Here is a 16,218-nt window from a genome sequence, read left to right as displayed (position 1 = left end):
TTCTCCTGCTTTGACAGCTTTGTCTTCATGTTCTTGATTTCATTCATCCGTGCCTCCTGATGTCTGATGTTCCTTCCTGATGCCCTTGTCTCCGCCTCTGCCTCCAGTCCTTGGTTCCCTGATGTCCACTTTCCTGGCATGCCATTATCGTGGTCTGCAACCAGCCCACAGGCGGGCTGTGTAGGGCACCTCATGGTACAAGGTCATCTTCACCTCCGCAGTGCAAACCTCCGGAAGACTTTTGCTTGTCTCTTGAGTCTCGAACCCAGAGTTGTCTGAGAATCCTGTATTTGTATTTGGAGCTTGAATCTTGTCTCAATCTTCGGAGCCCCTTGCATTGTGTCCGTTCATGCCAAAGACTGTTTGAACCTGCTTCGTTCAGCTTGGTCTGTGACCAGCCACAGGCGGCTGTGTAGGGCGCGCCCTGGTGCAGGCCTCTTCAGGATCTTCGCCATGTTCCAGTCTCATCTACTCCACACCTCATCTAGAGCCTGCTTCGAGCCCAGCGTGATCTGCAACCAGCCCCATGGGTGGGCTGTGTAGGGTGCGCTGCGTCGCAGTCTCAACCCAGTACTTGATCTTGCTCCTGTGTACTTTTGCCTGCAGTACCTTGCTCCTGAACCTTCGTCTAAAAGTCTTCGTCTATGTCTTCGTCCAAGAATCTTCGCCTATGTCTTCGTCCAAGAGCCTTCCATGTTCCAAGGCCTCTGTCTGCCCTCGTCCTCTGTCCGGCCTGCCGCCTATTGCTGTTACCCAGTGGCAGGTCCAAAAGGACTTGGAATGGTCGGAGGACTGTTCATTGACCAACATTGCATTGCTGGTCTTTTTGGGGTGTGCAGGTCCGGTAGAGAGTCAGACCTTCAGTCTCCTTGTCTTGCTCCAGCCCTCTTCTGTTTCTTGTTTGCCCATGCTTGCATTGGCTCACCTCTCGCTGCGCTCTTGGGGCTCCTCCCTGAGTGGCGTGGCGATCCAAGGGCTCACATCTCTCGTCAGAAGCAACCGCGCCTCCGCTCTCGCAACAGATGCTACATAAAAAATTCAGATCATACATTAACAGGCATTTAAACTAGGGAGTGGAGCTGGCAGGAGGTGACCAGTGAAATTTGAATGTCACTTCCCACAGGAAGTGGGAAGAGAAAGTAACAATATCAATCAGTTCAAAAAAACAGAAAAGGCAACTAGGAAGAGCAGCTAGAATGTTATGAACACAAATACTTGTAGTTTGAACAATAAAATCCCAGACCTGCAAGCCCTAATATTAGAAGCAGAATTGGACATTGTTGCTGTTACAGAGACATGGTTCACTGCGTCTCATGATTGGAATACGACCATTCTGGGCTATAACTTGTTAAGGAAGGACAGAGAGGACAGAAAAGGGGGAGGAGTAGCTCTTTATGTCAAAAACAATATACAATCAACTGAATTAAAAGGGACAAGGGGTAAAGAAGAAGCATTATGGACCATCCTAAAAAGAGAAAATGGTGCTTCCATTTTTACTAGTGTGATCTACAGGCCTCCAACCCAAATGGATGAACTGGACAGAGACCTGATAGAGGACACCCAAAATGTGGGAAAGGAAGGGAGAAGTGTTGCTGGGTGGAGATTTTAATCTTCCGGATGTGGATTGGTACATCCCTTCTGTGTAATCTACAAAAAGTAGAAAGATAATGGATGCCTTTCAAGGTGCTTGGCTAAAACAAATTGTAATGGAACCCACAAGGAAGGATGTGATCCTTGATCTAGTGCTCACTAATGGGCATAATGTCTTTTATGTTTGGTTAGGGGCTCACCTGAGCACTAGTGATAGACGGTATGAGTCAGTATTTCAAATAGGATACAGAGAAGTCACACAAAGACCCGAGGTTTGAATTTCACAAATATGGAGTTTGTCAAAATGGGGATTACCTGGAGGAAGAACTGGAAGACTGGGAAAAAACAGGTGAGGTGGCACAACAGTGTTCCAAATTAAAAGGAGCTATTACAAAGGTAACAAATCTATATGTTAGGAAAGTAAAGAAGAGTAAGAGGAAAAAATAACTGATCAGGTTCTCTAAGGAGGTGGCTGAAAAAATTAAGACAAAAAACATTCAAGAATTATAAAGGATCCCAAAAATGGAACACAAGGAAGAATATCTATTAAAACTGAGTGAGACGAAGAAGTAAATCAGGAAAGCAAAAAGTCAAGCAGAAGAAAGGATTATCAAAGAGGTAAAGAGAGGAGACAAAACACTTTCCAGATACATCAGAGAAAGAAAGGGACGCTTGAAGTGGTATAGTGAAATTGAAAGGTGATGATAAGCACTGTGTAGAGAGAGATGAAGAAATGGCAGAAATATTTGAAAAATACTTCAGTTCAGTGTTCACTAAAGAGGACCCTGGAGAAGGACTGCTGCCAGTTGACAATCATAGATGGAGATGGGGTAGATGAAACTCAGTTTACAGAAAAGAATGTTTGGGAAGAGCTAGGGAAACTGAAAGTGGACATGGCCATGGGGCCAGATGAGGTTTATCCCAGGGTACTAAGGGAGCTCAGAGATGTGCTGGCGGGTCCACTGCATGACCTGTTCAATAGATCCCTAGAAAGGGGAGTGGTGCCGACTTATTGGAGAAGAGCGGTGGTGGTCCTGCTTCACAAGAGTGGTAGCAGAGAGGAAGCTGGAAACTACAGTCTGTTTAGTCTCACCTCAGTGGTGGGAAAATTAATGGAGACTCCATTGAAAGAAAGAATAGAGAACACAGGCAGGAGGATTGCTGGACCCAAGGCAGCATGGATTCACCAGAGGAAGGTCCTGTCAGACAAATCTGATTGATTTTGGTGACTAAAAGAATTGGATCAAGGAAGAGTGCTCGATGTGATCTACTTAGATTTCAGCAAAGCTTTTGATATAGTCCTGCATAGGAGGCTTGTGAATAAAATGAGAAGCTTGGGAGTGAGCACCAAGGTGGTGGCGTGCATTACAAACTGGTTGATGGATAGAAGACAGCATATAATGGTAAATGGAGCCTACTCTGAAGAGAGAACAGTGTTAAGCGGAGTGCCACAAGGATTGGTGTTGGGACCAGTTCTGTTCAATACCTTTGTGAGCGACATTGCGGAAGGGATAGAAGGTAAAGCTTGTCTATTTGCGAATGGTACTAAGATCTGCAACAGAGTGGAAATGTTGGAAGGAGTAGAGAGAATGAAAAGCGATTTAAGAAAGCTTGAAGAGTGGTCAAAGATTTGGCAGTTGGGATTCAATGCCAAGAAGCGCAGAGTCATGCATCTGGGGTGCAGTAATCCAAAAGAGTTTGTGATGGGGGGTGAAATACTGATGTGCACAGACCGAGAGAGGCATCTTGGCTTAATAATGTCTGATGATCTGAAGATGGCGAAACAATACGACAAGGCGATAGCTAAAGCCAGAAGAATGCTGGGCTGCATAGAGAAATAACTAGGAAGAAATAATGCCCTTGTATAGGTCCTTGGTGAGGCCTCATGTGAAGTATTTGTTCATTTCTGGACACCATATCTCAATAAGGATAGAGACAGGATGGAGGCGATCCGTAGAAGGGCGACCAAAATTGTGTGAGGTCTGTATAGGAAGACCTATGATAAGAGGCTGAAGGATCTGAATATGTATTCCCTGGAAGAGAAGGAGGTACAGGGGAGCTATGATACATTCCTTCAGATACCTGAAACATTTTAATGATGCTCGAACTCTGAACCTTTTCCCTTGGAAAGAAAACAATAGAACTAGGGGTCATGAAATGAAACTCCCAGGGAGATGACTCAGAACCAACCTCAGGAAATATTTTTTCACTAAAAGTATGGTGGATTCATAGAATGCCCTTCTAGAGGACATGATGAGGGCAAAAACAGTTAAAGAATTCAAAGGTGCATGGGATAAACACCGTGGATCTCTAAAGGCTAGAGGACAGAAATGAGAAAAGCGTGCAAGGGGGTAACTTGCTGTTGCGGTGGTTACTACCCTTAACAGAAGGCATGGAGGTTACTATCCTTAACCAATAAGCCTTGATGTTTTTAATGCAACTGCTACCCCTGTGGGAATTCTGTGCAAAAAAATTTAACATTCTGCACAAATTTAAAACTGTACACACAAAAACTTTAAATTATGCAAAATTATGCATACTTTATATAATGGTCAAAATAACACACTATACATGAGTCATAAGTAATTAATTTAAAATGTAATACAGAAAAAATTGTACTTTAAGATGTAGAGTTTTACATTTGAGCAGAATTTCCCTAGAAGTTCACTGTAAGAGTGTCTTCCACCCTCTCCCTACTCCCCTGGCCAGTCTCCTTTCACTTCCCCTCTTAGGCCCCAACTCCTCCACCTGCCGCTCTTTCTCCCCTCCCCCATTAGGCTCAATCCCTTCTACTCTATCTCCATTCCCAGAGTTTGACCCTTCTGTCAGTACTGTCCCACACACAGGCTTTCTCTCTCTAGTGCGCATGCACACCCCCTCATGCAGTCTTCCTCTTTCTCACACACACCCCCTCATACAGACTCTCTCTCTCTCATGCGCATACACCCCCTCATACAGGCTCCCTCTCTCTTGCGCGTACACCCCCTCATACAGACTCCCTCTTTTGCACACAGACCAACACCCTCATATAAGGCTCCTGCTGTCTTGTACATTCAGCCACTCAGGCTACCTATGTCTCTCACACAGCCCTACACACTGGCTTCATCTCTCTCTCACCCCTCCCTACACATAGGTTCCCCCTCCCTCTCTCTCTCTCTCTCACACATACACACATCCATTCACAAGGGCTTCCTCTCTCAAAACAAGCACCCTCACATACACACCATCCCTTTTTCACACACAACTTCCAATCTCTTATACATATGCACTGCCCTTCACAATTTCCTCACATAGGCCCACTCTTTCTGGCATCCATGCACCATCACACATGCGCAGTCTCATCCCCAGGCTTGCAGTCTTATACACACGCACACTCACTCTCACTGTGGCCTGATCCATCTTCACCGCGAGCAGGACGGCCTCCATTAGCAGGACACCTTGGCCTGCTTCATCTTCACTGCAAGTGGGACAGCCTCTGTTCGCAACATGCCAGGGCCTGCTCTTTCTTCGCCGCGAGTGGGACAGCCTTCGCTCACGACACACCGGGGCCTGCCAAATTCTGCGCAAATTCTGTGCAGCTGCGCAGGAGGGGAATTTTGTGGGAATTCTGTGCTTTTCCAATAGTACAGAATTTCCACAGGACTAAACTGCAGTATTGCTTCCTGCTTAGATGGCTAGAGGACAGAAATGAAGAATAGCGTGCAGCGGGGGTAACTTGCTGGTGCAACTACTGGTGTTACTACTCTTAACAGCTGCTCCACATTTAAATGGAAGGAGGGAAAATTGGAATTGGATTCAGACAACTGAGGGCCCCAACTTCTATGGTTTGGGATACTGATGCACAGGACTGCTTCTATGGCCAATTCCTAAAGGAAATGAAGAAAGTGTGCATGGGGGTAACTTGCTGGTACTGCAGTTACTACCCTTAGCAGAAAGCATGTAGATTACTACCCTTAACCAATAAACCTTGATGTTTTAAATACAACTGAAACCTTGCTCTCTGTGGCAAAGAGGAATTGTATTCAGAGACAACCAACCTGAGCCCTGACTTCTTTACAGTCTGGGGTACTGATGTGCAAACATAAGGGGGGAAAAAAGCACAGGATTGTTTCTATGTCCAAGTCCAAAAGTAAAGCATGTCAAACACTGAATTTTCAAGAAACCTCATCATCCAATAAAAAAAAGTTACTAGCTGAAATTTTTATGGGTCTCATAACGTTTGGGGATAACTGCACAGAGCAACAGTTACCACCCTTAAGAGAACTATGGGGTAACCCGCATAGAGTGGCACTTACTACCTTTAGCTAGCTGAGCAGACTGCTGTCATTACCATGTTTATTATGTTACTATGTAACTTTTTAAAATCTTCATTACTTTTTATTTCTCCATGGTAAGAAATAAATAGCTCCCTTGGGCGCTGAAAGGGCATTCAACCAGCCAGTTTCTCGCCGCTTAAAATTATTTTAATCTTCATCTTAGTTTATAGAGCCGTTTTATTTAGTCCTCCATAAGCTAGTACTTTATCAATGTTTTGTTCCCTGTGGCAACAATAGATAGCCTCAGCGGACAGAACAGCCTGCACTGGAACAGAAAAGCCTGCACTGCATTAAATCATGGTGAATAAACAACGAGTATGTAAAAATAAGTTATTTAAGGCAGTGTACAAAAGATCTAAAGTAATTAAAAGAATGTTTACCCTTCCTCGACAATTTCATGCATTGTTTGTAGAATGGAGGCCTTTTTGAGAACAGCACTCACATTCTGTCTGTTTAGAATTGGAACTTTATGTAAAATGGGATCACTTATAAGACAGCATCCTTTCCACTATTGTTTTCTCAAAGAAGTTTTCAGATTCCTTAATTAGCTTTCTTTGTTTTATAAGCAGGATGAAGGATTAGATGATCTCTTGCAATAAAGAATCCTCAGCATTTAGCATGGTATCTATGTAACCTCCTAAGAGCTTTAAAGTCTCAAATGGGAAATTATAACCCAGCCACCCACCCAATCCCCTCCTGCTATTTATGCAATAGATCTTTCTATTGCAGGCATTGAGAAGGAATATGAGGAGAACAGTTTTGTGTACCTGGTAGAAATGTGAAATTTTTGAGTGGAAAGAAGTTTTTTCTATAAAGGATTAAAGAAGTACTTACAGCATTGTAAAATCTGGTAAAATACAAATTAGTAGAGAGCCAGAACTGTGGGTTTGAATAGCATATTCTTCAGCAGCCTTTTCCACTGCATTGTAAATTAGCCATGGTTTGATATAATCTCTGTGGAGACCATTAAATCAATTATCCCTCTGGGAGAAAGTATCTTTCTCGAGGATTGGATAAGGGAGTACATTATTAAAGTATGATTTCTCTCCCTTTGTTTTAGCAGAACATGTGGCAATCTATTTGAGCTGTGACTTAAAAGCATTTTTGCTTCAAAATAAAGACGTTTTTCATCTGAGAAGACCTGATCCTGCTAAAAACAGTAGCTGCATGCTTATCAGCTGGTCTAAATGACCTTTTAAGGGTTGTTTCAGCTTTAGTAGCTTTTTGGGGATGAACTATATCTTTTATGGCCATAACATTGGCTATCAGTCTAAATTGATACTTTTTAAATTGCCTTTCAAAGGAAGGCTAATTTTTTGAAGAACTAAAATTAAAAAAACAAAAACCCCTCTAAGGTTAGTCCTAGGGACAATTTTCGCTCTTATAGAGTTCATGGTCAACGTGCTACCTGCAGCAGCAATCTTTGCCTAAACAGCTCTGGCTTTTCAACATGACACAGCAGAGAAAATGTTAAAACCTAGGCTTTTCATAAAATTGAGGTTAAATTAGGCTAATTCAAGCTCCAAAACTAAAATCTAATAATAACATACCCCAGAGCTGTTAAGATTTCAAATTCAACCATTAAATCTGCATTAGTGGCCATTTTGAAAAATGTACAAGCAGGAGCACTGCACAGTTAGATTTCTCACAGACAGGGAAGATTTCTTCTGAAGGGGAAGACCACCCCATTATTCACCTGTCCTCTAAGAATGAGATCACTGCTCTAATTTCTCAGGTGAATTCTGCTCTATGGCTGTTTGAAACTAAGCAAGATCAATTAAGGGAATACGCAGACCATGTATTGCTTTTTCCCTTCATTCTGAATTAGAAAGTTATGGATTTATCAGAATGGGAGCCTCCAGAATCAGGTTTATTTTATTTATTTAACAGTTTTTATATACCGGCATTCATCAAAGATATCACGTCGGTGTACATTGAACAGAAACATTACACCAGAGGCGTTTGACAAGAAACTTGTTGGAATATATGGGAAAAAACTATGGGGACAACATAATTTAAGAAATTATATAATAGAAATTATAATTTAAGAAATTATATAATAGAAATACAGGGTAGAATCATTAATATATAGGATGTTTTTTGAAAATAACGGTACGGGAAAAATATATACAGGATAATATACAACAGTGTGCAGATATAACCGTGCAAGGTGATATGTACAGGGTAAGGAACAGCGTTATGCATAAAAGCTGAAGAAGAGTTCGGTTGAGTTTGATTGAGGAAGGGCTAGGAAGCCGGGGTGTATTAGGTGTAGGCCTGTGTGAAAAGCCACATTTTGAGTTTTTGCTTGAAAGTTTTTGAGCATATTTCTTGGCGTAGGTCAGTTGGCATTGAATTCCATAAAGTGGGACCAGCTAGTGAGAGTGCTCGTGCTTTGGAGGATGCGAGGTTAGAGAGTTTAGGGGATGGCGTGTGGATGGAGGCACGGTATTGGTTTCTGGTCGGTCTAGAGGAGGAGTTGAATTGGAGAGAGTCCTTAAACCAGTTCATGTCGGGGTTGTATAGTGCTTTATGAATGATTGAAAGTGTCTTGTATTGTATGCAGGAGGCGATTGGAAGCCAGTGTAGTTCTTTTAAGATAGGTGTAATGTGTTCATTGCTGCGTGTATTGGTGAGGATTCGGGCAGCAGTGTTTTGCAGTATTTGTAGGGGGTGGATAGTGTTCTTGGATAAACTAGGAGAAGCGAATTACAGTAATCTATTTTGGAAAATAGGATAGCTTGTAGGACGGTGCGAAAGTCAGAGAAATGAAGCAGTGGTTTGTTTCTTTAGAGTATGTATCTTGTAGAAGCACTCTCTGAGTGTTGAGTTGATGAATTTCTTGAAGTTGATTTGATCGTCTAGTGTGACCCCTAAATCTCGAACCTGTTGGGAGAGAGAGATGTGGGGTGGCAGCATGTGATGTAGGGAGGGGGCGTGGGAGGGGGTTGTAGGGGAGATCAGCATGAGCTCAGTTTTTGCGGTGTTCAGGGCAAGATGGATGCTGTTTAAGAGTTTATTGATTGACAGGGTGGTTTCCCAGGTGTTGAGGGCTTTGGGTAGAGAGTCAGTGATGGGAATGAGGATTTGCACATCGTCTGCGTAAAGGTAGTGTGGAAGCGTGAGATTGGATAAGAGTTGACAGAGTGGTAGGAGGTATATATTAAAGAGGGTGGATGAAAGGGAAGAGCCTTGTGGGACACCTTGGTTAAGGGGGATTTCTTTAGACTCGTGGTTTCCAATTTTGACTTTGAAGTTTCTATTTATTTATTTATTTATTTCACAGTTTTTTATACCGACCTTCATAGTAAATAACCATATCGGATGGTTTACAGTTAACAAGGTATAACAGTGGTAACAATTCAGGTAAACAAAAATGAACAATAGGAAGGAATAAGTCAAAGTTACAATCAACAGGGAAATAGAACTTGGAAGCTTGTAACAAGCTGGAAAGAAGATAAGGCAGGAAATAAATATAAAGTGATATCATAGAGCGTACGGGTTAAAGCTTAATGGTGCTTTAACCTGTAAGAGTCAGGGTCCATTCGGGAGTGTATATGCCAGCGCGGGTAAGCGTGAAGGACAACTAGTGATTGTCAGGTGGATCGGCGAAGGCTTGGTGAAAGAGCCAGGTTTTAAGCCTTTTTCGAAAAGTTAAAAGGCAAGGCTCCAATCTGAGATTTGATGGGATGCTATTCCAGATGGATGGGCCAGCTATCGAAAAAGCTCTGGCTTTGGTCGTCGAGAGGCGAGAGGCTTTAGTAGGAGGGCATTTCAGAGTGCCTTTGAGAGTGTCTCTGGTTGGTCTGCTGGAGGAATGGAGTTTGAGAGGGATTTCCAGGTCGAGTTGAAGATGATGATGGATGGTTTTATGAATAACGGTGATTGATTTGTATAGAATTCTGAAATTAACTGGTAACCAATGAAGGTTCCTGAGGATGGGTGATATGTGTTCACTGCGGCTGGTGCTGGTCAGCAGTCTCGCGGCCGCATTTTGTATCATCTGCAGTGGATTGGTAGTGGATTTGGGGAGGCCTAGGAAAAGGGCACTGCAGTAGTCTATTTTGGCGAACAGTAGCGCTTGGAGGACTGTCCTGAAGTCATGGAAGAATAAGAGTGGTTTAAGTCATTTTAGAACCTGTAGTCTGAAGAAACAGTCTTTGGAGGTTGTGTTGACCATTTTCTTAAGGTTTAGTCGATTGTCCAGTATTACCCCAAGGTCTCTAACCTGCTTACAGGTAATGTGGGACATGTGTGGTGATGGTGGGGGGATATTGTTTTCAATTGAAGAGATGTGGAGTAGCTCTGTTTTAGAAGCGTTGAGAACCAGGTTTAAGCTGTTGAGTAGATTAGTGATGGATAGAAGGCAGTTATTCCAATGGGTGAGCGCTTTTGAGATTGATTCTGTTATCGGGATTAGAATCTGCACGTCGTCTGCGTACAGATAATGAATTAGGTTGAGATCTGTTAATAATTGGCAGAGGGGGAGGAGGTATATGTTAAAGAGGGTTGGAGATAAGGAGGAACCCTGAGGTACACCCAGAGATGCTTTTGTTAGGGGAGACTCTTTATTGTTGATTTTGACTTTAAAAGTCCTATTGCTGAGGAAGGACTTGAACCAGTTGTGGACAGATCCGGAGATGCCGATATCTGCTAGGCGATCCAGCAGGATGGTATGGTTGACAGTGTCAAATGCCGCTGAGATGTCTAACAGGATTAACAAAAAGGAGTGTCCTTTGTCTAACCCCATGATAATATGGTCAGTAAGTGAAATGAGGAGGGTTTCCATGTTACGTGATTTACGGAAGCCATATTGCGAGGGGTATAGGATCTTGTGGTCTTCAAGATATTCAGAAAGCTGAGTGTTTACCAGTTTCTCCGTTAGTTTGGCGACGAATGGGAGGTTAGAGATGGGTCTGAAGTTGGATAGTATGTTAGGGTCTAAGTTGTGTTTCTTGAGGAGGGGCTTTAGTGAGGCTGTTTTTAGACTGTCTGGGTAGCTTCCTTGCATTAGAAGGCTGTTTATGATACTGGTCAAAGGTCCTGCAATCACATTTGGGATGAGGAGCAGGAGTCTCGATGGGATGTTATCAGCTGGATGGCTTGATGGTTTCTGTCTTTTTAGAAGGGATTCAATCTCTTTAATGGAGATTGATTCGAAACTGTCAAATTTGGGTCTAGTAAGAGACTGGGTATTCTCGTCTGACTTGAGAGGTGTAGTATTTGGAGGAAGGAGGGCAAGGGTGTTCAAGATCTTCTGTTGAAAGAATGAGGCGAGCTCGTTAGCCTTGGAAAGAGCTTGTTCGTCTGGAATAGGAGGGGGGATAGATTTGGTGATTTGTGTTACGTAGGCGAATAGGGCCTGGGCATCATATTGGAAATGGTGTATTTTGTTTGCATAGTATTCCTTTTTTTTCTGTAGAATGGCGGTCCTGTAGTGATGTAAGAATCCCTTGTATGTAGAGAGGGTAGAAGTATTGGGGGTTTTGCGCCATCTGTTTTCTTTATGGCGTAAGGTCTGTTTCATCTGTTTAAGTTCAGAGCTGAACCAAGGTTGATTTCCCTTCTTTGTAGGGTTGATTGATTTGGAGACTATGGGGCACCATTTGTTTGCGACAGCTTCTGTAATCTTTTGCCAGGAGGATAGGGCTGAGTCGGGGTTAGCTAGGTCTAAATTGGAGAGTTCTTTGGAGAGCTGATCGCTGAGTGTATCGGATGGACAAGTTTTCCTGAATTGAATTGTAGAAAGGTTTGGGGAGGTGTGTGTCTGTTTGTGTGTGGAGAATGAAGATTCTATCAGGAAATGATCTGACCAAGGGATTGGGGTACAGGTGGGTTTTACTGTGCAAGTGAAGTTGGAGTTAATGAATATTTGATCCAGAGAGTGTCCAGCTTTATGTGTGGGGCTGTTGATGGTTTGAGTAAATCCCATAGCACCGAGGGTGGTTAGGAGGGCTTCGCAGTTCGCAGAAGGAGGTGTTGCGTTTGTATGGAGGTTGAAATCTCCCATGATCATTGTTGGAAGGTCTGAGTTAATATGTTTCACGATGGATTCTATGAGGGGTGAGGGGTCCGTTTCTAGAACTCCCGGCGGAGCGTAGACTAAGAGTATTTGTAGGTGTTTTGACTTGACTAGACCCAGTTCCAATTTGGATTATGTCTTGATTGGAAGTGCAGTCAGTCTGAGTTTTTTCTTGGAGGCTAGGAGAAGTCCGCCTCCTCTTTTTTTTTGTGTCTATGGAAGGTGAAAATGTCATATGTCTGGATGGGTAGTTGGTTGGTTAAGGCTATGTCCGAGTTTTTTAACCAAGTTTCTGTGATGGCACAGATGTCTGGGTTGGAATCCAAGAGGTAATCATTGAGAATATGTGTCTTCTTAGTTAAGGATTGCGCATTGAAGAGGGTTACTGAGAGTAGCGTGAGGCCTAGCAGTTGGTTCAATGGGGATGTCATGATAGGGATAATTCTTTTTTGTATGATGTTAGCGGTGTTCGTTGGAGGGATTCTCCTTTGGTTGTGGATGATTGGGATGTTGTAGATATGCATGATGAGTGGAGTTCTGGAGGAGGCTTAGTCTGAGATGAATGGATGAAAGAAGTTGTCTGTCTGAATTGAAGAGAGGTTGGGTGATTGTTGACAGTGTTTGTAAGTTTGTTAGTTCAGCTGGAAGAGTGCTCTGTCCTCAGTAGGTGTGAATGGGGTTGTCTGACCGGTTGCTGGCGGTAATTCTGTTCTGGAAGGTCATAGCGTTGCTGTTTGGGAAAGCTTTGCTTGGGTTGTGTATACGAAGTGTTGTAATGTCCTTTCTGGTAAGAGCGTGGCAGAAAGCGTTGGAACTTGCTGTGGATGAAGAGCGTCCACTTGGAGACGACCATGAAAGGAAAACACCAAGAAAGTTTCTTCTGGGCTGTCTGAAGGGGCTGCTCGAAGGGGCGCTCAAAGGGGCAGGCCCCTTTGTCGCGCTCCTTCGGCGCGCGACGCCTGAGAGCCTGTTCTCTTTTAAATCTGGCGGGGTCGCATTGCTTTGACGTCACCGGCGCGACTTTTGGCCTCGGGTGTTGCTGGTCAGCGTCGTCGGGCAAGGGGGGGGGGCCCCTCCTGGTAAAACTCCTCCCTGGTTCGCGTTTGGAGGGCTGGTAGGGTCGGATTGGATGCCGATGAGGAAGCCACAGGTAAGTTTAAAAATCCCGTGTGGTCGGCACGGGGGCCCTCGGTGGTCGGGGCGAGAGGATGAAGGCCTTACCCCGATGGGCTCAAGCGCCGGCTGCGCGGGCCCCTCTCCCAGCTCCCGCGTGTGGATCCGGCTTCTGCAGTGCAGGTCGAGGCAAAGGGAGGGTCAGAGAGCCTGCTCTCTTTTAAATCTGGCGGGGTCGCGTTGCTTTGACGTCACCGGTGCGACTTTTGGCCTCGGGTGTTGCTGGTCAGCGTCGTCGGGCAAGGGGGGGGCCCCTCCCAGTAAAACTCCTCCCTGGTTCGCGTTTGGAGGGCTGGTAGGGTCGGATCGGATGCCGATGAAGCCGCAGGTAAGTTTAAAAATCCCGCGTGGTCGGCACGGGGGCCCTCGGTGGTCGGGGCGAGAGGATGAAGGCCTTACCCCGATGGGCTCAAGCGCCGGCTGCGCGGGCCCCTCTCCCAGCTCCCGCGTGTGGATCCGGCTTCTGCAGTGCAGGTTGAGGCAAAGGGAGGGTCAGAGAGCCTGCTCTCTTTTAAATCTGGCGGGGTCGCGTTGCTTTGAGGTCACCAGCGCGACTTTTGGCCTCGGGTGTTGCTGGTCAGCGTCGTCGGGCAAGGGGGGGGGCCCTCCCGGTAAAACTCCTCCCTGGTTCGCGTTTGGAGGGCTGGTAGGGTCGGATCGGATGCCGATGAGGAAGCCGCAGGTAAGTTTAAAAATCCCGCGTGGTCGGCACGGGGGCCCTCTGTGGTCGGGGCGAGAGGATGAAGGATGAGGTGAACCAGCTGTGGGCAACTCCAGTTATTCCGATCTCGTTGAGCTGCTGGAGGAGGATATTATGGCTGATGGTGTCAAAGGCCGCTAAGATGGCTAGGATGTAAGATTGCCTTTTATCTAGTCCTTTGATGAGATGGTCAGTTAGGGACAAGAGGAGGGTTTCCGTGCTATGATATTTACGAAAACCGTATTGTGAAGGGGAGAGGATTTGATGATCTAGGTATTCAGTGAGTTGTCGATTGATGGTTTTCTCTAGGATTTTTGAGATGAACAGAAGATTAGAAATGGGGTGGTAGTTAGAGAGTTCAGTGGGGTCAAGCTTAGGTTTTTTTTAGAATAGGCTTGACTATTGCTTGTTTAAGCAGGCTGGGTACTACTCCTGATTTGATAGATGCGTTAATTATGTTAGCAAGGGGCTGGGCTATCACTTTAGGAATGGTAGTAAGGAGTTTAGTGGGGATGGTGTCAGAGGGGTGTGAGGCTGGCTTGGCTTTCTTGAGAATGGACTCTATTTCAAGGGCAGTGGTGAACTCTAAAGATGGAAGATTTGCAAGGGGGTTATTTGAAGGGGAGGAGTGGGTTTTTTGGGGGATGTGAGGGATAGAGGGAAAGCGAGTTAGCAATTTGTTGGTTTTGTTTTGGAAGAAGGTTGTGAGGTCCTCGCATTGGGCCTTGGCTTCATCTTCTGGGATGGCGGCTGGGTTTAATTTGGTGAGTGAAGTAACATATTCGAAAAGGGCTCGTGAGTTGAATGGTATTGGTGAATTTTGGTGGTATAGAAGTTCTTTTTGACATTATTTAGCATGTCTCTATAGCTGTGTAGAGAAGATCTGTATCAAGCGAGAAGGGTGGGGGTAGGGTCTCTGCGCCAGTTCTTTTCAGTTTTTCTGAGATTGTATTTCATTTCTTTCAGTTCATGGGAGTACCAGGGTTTTTTAGAATTGTTGCGCGCCGAGGGCAGTGTCAGCATTTGAGAGATCTAGATTGTCAAGAGAGTTAGCAAGGGCTAGGATGAAGTCGTCCCTTTTGCATGTCTTTCTGAAGTGTATGGTACTGTGTATGTCAGGGAGGGTAGGTTTTTTTTTTTTTAGGGAGCAGGAGGTTCTTATAAGGTAATGGTCTGACCATGGGATAGGTGTGCAGGAAGGGGTGTCCGCCGTTATGTGATGGTTGATAAAGATTAGATCAAGGGAGTGGCCAGCTTTGTGTGTTGATGATCTGTTTGAATCCTATGGCTTTCAGGGTTTCAAGGATGGAGGCACATGAAGGCGTTAGGGGTACTTAGTCAACATGAAGGTTGAGGTCACCTAGGATGATAGCAGGGATGTCGATGGAAATGTTAGAAATGGTTAGAAATGGATGAGAATTTCCAGTAAGTTGTATCCCCTTCTTTTTGAAGACCAAAAGCAATTATTTCAGACATGGGTTGATGGTATGATTTCAGCTGTAATCAGAAAAACAACTATTCCTGCAAAAGGTGGCACTTCACGCAGACCTTCAAGACAGATGATAGAACCGAGGATTCCAGAATCCTCAAATCTGATCATGCAGAATCAAGGCTTACAACTTCTTCCCAGTAACCTACAACTCTGGCTGTTGAGAGTTGGATGATAAGGTAGGGGAAATATATTGGGATGTCTGAGAACATTTTGGATCCTTTTGGCTTATAGAAATGATCCTACCTGATTATCTGAATTTTAAATATAGGAAGTTTGCTGTTTGGTCTAAGGGCATATCTCTAGACCCTTCAAGCATTATATACAAATTTCTTGGAGTCTAATTTTACAAACCAACTTGAAATTCACATTAGTGTAATTGGTGACCACTGCTATTATGAAGTCGAGAACCTACCTTTTTGGCCTTTTAATTATCAGGATTATTCAGAACTTATTAGCTTTCCATAAAGGAACCACAGTGTCTTAGGGCATCAACATAGTTTTAACTCCTCTGATGAAAGCACTCCTTGAGCCTTTCATTCCTTTGAACGCAAGTCCTTCCAACATGTTTTCTTAATCTTCACACTTCTAGGGGAGAATCTACATATCATATGTTGAACTACAAGAAAACTGTCTCCTATCTGAAGGAGCCTAAAACTCTTAGAAAGTCCCCCTAGCTTTCCTCCCTTTTTTTTCCTCATGCCAACAAGCTATAATTCTCTAATACAAAAAAATAAAATATCTAATTGTCTAGCACAGTGGTTCTCAAACCTGTCTTTGGGGAGGAAGGGATCTATAATAGATATGCAAGAGATGAAGACAGTACATGCACATCTATCTCATGCATATTTGTTAGGGATATCCTGAAAACTGAATACTTGGCGATCCCTAGGACCAGTTTGGGACCCACTGGTCTAGCAGATTGTAT

At 44.3% G+C, this 16,218-nt stretch overlaps 1 protein-coding gene across 3 annotated transcripts in view; it reads left to right on the top strand.

The window, feature by feature from the left end:
• Positions 1 to 16,218, top strand: part of CEP192 (centrosomal protein 192) — a 1,292,743-nt gene that overhangs the window by 940,400 nt on the left and 336,125 nt on the right. The gene's annotated exons all lie outside the window — the stretch shown is intronic.

This window comes from Rhinatrema bivittatum, chromosome 2 (genome assembly GCF_901001135.1).
Source record: "Rhinatrema bivittatum chromosome 2, aRhiBiv1.1, whole genome shotgun sequence".
Lineage (NCBI taxonomy): Eukaryota > Metazoa > Chordata > Amphibia > Gymnophiona > Rhinatrematidae > Rhinatrema > Rhinatrema bivittatum.
The sequence above is the reverse complement of the archived record's forward strand: the minus strand, read 5'-3'. Positions and strand labels throughout refer to the sequence as shown.